Source organism: Haliotis cracherodii, unplaced genomic scaffold (genome assembly GCF_022045235.1).
Source record: "Haliotis cracherodii isolate W230 unplaced genomic scaffold, xgHalCrac1.p SCAF_1, whole genome shotgun sequence".
Taxonomy (NCBI): Eukaryota; Metazoa; Mollusca; class Gastropoda; order Lepetellida; family Haliotidae; genus Haliotis; species Haliotis cracherodii.
Genome location: NW_027266264.1, coordinates 66,451,680 through 66,456,847, shown reverse-complemented (window position 1 = coordinate 66,456,847; position 5,168 = coordinate 66,451,680).

Sequence of the window (5,168 nt, the reverse complement as noted above, 5' to 3'; positions counted from 1 at the left end):
ATGGGATTCGTAGCGTTTTTTGTTTTTGCTGTGATTAATGACGCAGTGTAGAGTTGTGTCCCTTGGTCAGCCAGGATTATGTGCTCGAATACCAGATTCGCTCTGATTATGGTTCTTGGCTTGTCAGCATCATGTATAATCGGCTTCGCCAACGTGGTAAACGATTGTGACCTGTTTTACTTCGGGCTTTTTTCGATACCCATCTGATATGGCGTTCAGTCACTCTTTATAAATCCCTTTTGTGAGAGCTGAACTTAGGAGCTGCTCGCAGGACGGGCTGCAGAGCTTTTGTTACCAACTCGTCCCATTCCGGGACAAGGATTGTAGGTTACGGAAACATGCGAGTGGTGACGAATGGCTGCTGAGTAGTGGATAGGGTCTTGGGGATTCAGGGCTAGAATATGTCGCCATTATAACAGCTAGGCAACTTAATGTGGTCAGGATCAGTGACTTGGTTGTGTGCCATCGTATACCGACGGGGTAGGTCGTTGCTGATAATGTCAATCACTTGATTGTCTGGTCCAGGTTATATAAATGCCGCTGTCATACAGCTGGAATATCTCAGTGCGACGTTAAACAACAAACAAACAAACAACAAGTTCAAAGTAGACAACCAGATCTGGATGCGTGGGAGTGGAGCAGGCCCGGCGAATTCTACAAGGTCACGGGGCGGTCCGGTTGTCCTGTGGTTAAAAAGTTCGTTCGTCACGCCGGAGACCCGGGTTCGATTCCCGACATCGATACAATGTGCGAAGTCTATATCTTGTGTCCCCCGCCCCCGCCGTGATATTGCTGCATATTGCTTAAAGCGGCGTACAACCTCACTCACTCACTCTTGGCCAGACGTGTCGCACTTGATCATCAGTCTTCCATTTTGACCAACCGATCCCTATATTTGTTACGAACCATCAGTTTTTGTTCAGTCTGACACATATGGTGGCATGGTGGTTGGTTGGATGGGTGAGTAAGTGCTGAGCTCCGCCTCAGCATCCCGCAGTTATTTGCGGCAAGACTATAGTTGTATATTTTAATTGATAAGATTGGAAAATATCATTAGAAAGGGCCAGGCAAGCCTGTGTGATAGCATAAACACAATGCCAAACAATCACACACTGAGAGCAAGGCTGGTGGTCAACCTGGTTCCTTTGGTAGGCTGCGCTTGCGCTACGCCAACCTGGTTCCCTGGTAAGGCCTGGGAAGGGAACCGGGCAAGGATTTTGGTTAACGCGTTGGTGCTTATTAGCTTACTTAGGGGAGACCAGGGCAAAGTGCACCCTCTAACACATTCGTGTAAATGTTGTGGTTCTAAACAAAGATGTAATTAAACTCACAGCACAACTGCAACATCCTTTCAGTTGACACCATTATGGTACATGTTATTAAAATCAACCACAGCTGTATTAAGTTACATCTATGTAAATGTGCTTTGACAAACACTGGCCACTTTGCCCTGTATGTTGGGCCAAAATGACCAGTGCTTGGCCACTGTACCCAACTTTCACAAATAACAGCTCGACGTTAACTGTTAAATTCAGTCTGTTCACAAGAATGCAAAGAAGGTAACTCGAAAACTAAATAATAACTGTAACATGGGTTTTGCAAAGCAACACTTTCCTATCAAAGTGCCCACAATAACTCACTCAATCAACTGCTCCTGGTCATATTCAAATATAACTAGTTCTTAGTTTAAACAAAACACTACTCATGAAAACACAAACTGGGAAAGACAACATTTGTCTTAACTTGTTCTTCAGAATTACGGTTCAGAAAGATATATGTACTTCAACGACAGAGATCGCAAATATTCTTCTCATTTCCACACTCTGCATGGAACCATTGTCTACGCTTAATGCACTGAAGCCAGTCCTCGGTAGGTGGCTCTGTGTACAACTCGTTGCAGTACAAACAGTGCCATACCTCCGACTCATCAGCAACTTTCTTGTTTGCCTTACTGCTGGTTTTCTTTGATCTCTTCTGTCCTTTCTCCTCCATCATTTTCTTGAAAGGTGATGATGTAACTACGGTAGAAGAGTCAGATGTTCTCTTTCGGCTCCGTATCTTGCGTTTCACTGGCAGTGGTGAAAGTGCTTCAATCTGTCTTCTTACATCTTGTGGGGCGGTCGGGTAGCCTAGTGGTTAAAGCGTTCGCTTGTCACGCCGAAGACCCGGGTTCGATTCCCGACATGGGTACAATGTGTGAAGCCCATTTCTGGTGTCCCCCGCCGTGATATTGCTGGAATATTGCTAAAAGCGGCGTAAAACCATACTCACTCACTCACTCTTACATCTTGTTGGGGTTCGCCTGAAGGACCTGCAGTCAGTTCTGTAAGAATTGATGCTTGTAACCCTGGTTTATCTGGCGGCAATACAGCATCGGATGTTCCAGGCCCTGAATCTGGCTTGTCTGGTGGCAATACGGCATCGGATGTTCAAGGCCCTGAATCTGGTTTATCTGGTGGCAATACGGCATCAGATGTTCCAGGCCCTGAATCTGGCTTGTCTGGTGGCAATACGGCATCGGATGTTCCAGGCCCTGAATCTGGTTTATCTGGTGGCAATACGGCATCGGATGTTCCAGGCTCTGAATCTGGCTTGTCTGGTGGCAATACTGCATCGGATGTTTAAGGCCCTGAATCTGGCTTGTCTGGTGGCAATACAGCATCGTATGTTCCAGGCCCAGAATCTTGCTTGTCTGGTGGCAATACGGCATCGGATGTTCCAGGCTCTGAATCTGGCTTGTCTGGTGGCAGTACTGCATCGGATGCTCAAGGCCCTGAATCTGGCTTGTCTGGTGGCAATACTGCATCGGATGCTCAAGGCTCTGAATCTGGCTTGTCTGGTGGCAGTACTGCATCGGATGCTCAAGGCCCTGAATCTGGCTTGTCTGGTGGCAATACTGCATCGGATGTTTAAGGCCCTGAATCTGGCTTGTCTGGTGGCAATGCGGCATCGGATGTTGAAGGCTCTGAATCTGGCTTGTCTGGTGGAAATATGGCATCTGATGTTGCCCTAGGTCCTGACCCAGGATTGTCTCGAGGCAAGGCTGTTTGGGCAAGTTGTGTTTCAGTCTCGGGTTCATCCGTCACAGCGGAGCCTGCAAAATCGTCATCAGTGAAAACATTCGGGTTAAAGGGCCATATCCCAGTGCAGGTAAAGCCATTGGTTGCTTTCAGCATGGTTGCCGTCACCGTGAAGGCAGCGCCGAACAATTGTGCCATGTTAAAGAATGCAACTCTACTGCCTGGGTTCATTAGCATCCACTTGTCAGCTTCTTTGTTGTAGTTAGCCTTGAGAGGCCCAAAAAATGTCCTGTCTAGGGGTTGCAGCTTGTGAGTGGAATGTGGAGGTAACACAGTAATGACAATTCCATGATCACGTGCATAATTGACAGCCTCTAGAGTTTTGTGACTACTGTGTCCATCCAGAATGAGCAAGCATTTTCGGTCTTGAGATGGCTTTGCATGCTGAACAAAATGCTCAAGCCAACAGAGGAACAGATCATGGTTAATCCATCCATTATCACTTGCCTTTCCAATAGACCCTGATGGTGCTCCCTTCATCAAAGCAGGCGACATTCTCTTTCGGGGGAATATAAGCATAGGAGGTATGTAGGTGCCAGATGAATTCATGCAACAGATCGCAGTCACAGTTCTTCCTCTTTCACCACTCGTGACCTTTCCCACTTATTTTTCGCCCCGTTTTGCCAAAATGTTCCGTGGACGATGGACATTGGTAATACCACTTTCGTCCATATTCCAGATTGAATCTGGCTGAAATGAATGCTTCTCCAAGCCCTTCAACCAATATTTCCCTGCCTTCCGTGTTGCTTTGTTAAAAGGGTGGTCAAGGCCATTTTGTTGCTTTTGTTTGTCCAACTTCTCTTTTTGTAATTTGATATATAATGATTCCCACGCTGACAAATTTGTCCAGACCATCTACCAACATCCTGAAAGACAAACAAAATCAATCAGATCATATGGGGCAAACCGCCCCCCCCCCCCCCCCCCCCCCCCGGGCTCCCTTTACCCCAATGACAGAATCACTGGATAATTAAATAACACGTAATTACTGGGTCTCGAACTGTCGCATGTTAACTCCCAAAAGATAATTGTTGCCAACATGTTTTGCAAATGCACAAATGTTTTGGATATCATGTTACGTTTTCTCACAATAAACGCATTAAAATATGTACATTCCTTACAGCAAAATCACATTTTTTCGTGTTTTTAGAAACGTACCTTCACTGCTCGTACATATGGCGTCAGCGTGGATTTGGGCGCTTCTTAACGTCTGCTCCCATTGGATGATCACTTAAAATCACGCCATCTGACGGCTGATAAGGGGCTGTAACGCTTTCTCGCTTTGCCCCGAAAGCGCTCTGCCCTGGTTTCCCCAACAAACAGAAACAGATTGCTGTGATTTCCAGCTGATAACACATAGATCGCGATAATGACTTTATACGGTTACCACACTTGACCACAAAAACGACGTCTAAGACCTGCATCATTTAGAGCCCTCCTCCTACATCAAGCTGACACGCCGTGATAGAACTGGAATACTGTTCAAAACGCCGTTAAATCCAACGCACTCACTCAATCACAAAAACGAAAAACATATTTCTTGTCATGGTATTTCCATTGCACATTTTAAGCCTTTACAGGTAGGTGTATCAAAGGATTACCGTTAAGACATTGTTTAAACATTGTTTGTTTAATATAGGCACATATATGACTAGAAGTTTTAAGTTAAGATTTCAAGCTTCGGACATGTTGCAATTTTCACAATGGGAACGTGGGGCGGGAGTGGGTGTTAATTTTTAATTTTTTATAACCTGTTTTGTCATACCTGGACGTGGGACGTTGCTCATACCATCAACACTGGTTGTATTTAGCTCCGAATAGTAAACAGCCGTGCGGGAATTTGTTGCTGAATGTGGCTAAAATAACATACAATAGCTCGTTCATCAACTCACGTTTCTCACATGGAAGCTGTCGATAAGCTACGAATCTCAGTAATATCTTGTTTGTTCTTTTATTCTGGAGACGCGTTTATATATCTCTGTCTTTAACCGAAAAACACAGTTATAGTCTGAAAGAAATTTAGATTACAGTTTAGATTGACATTTCTATCCTGCTGGTAGAAAAGACCTTATCTAACCTCGTGCCAAG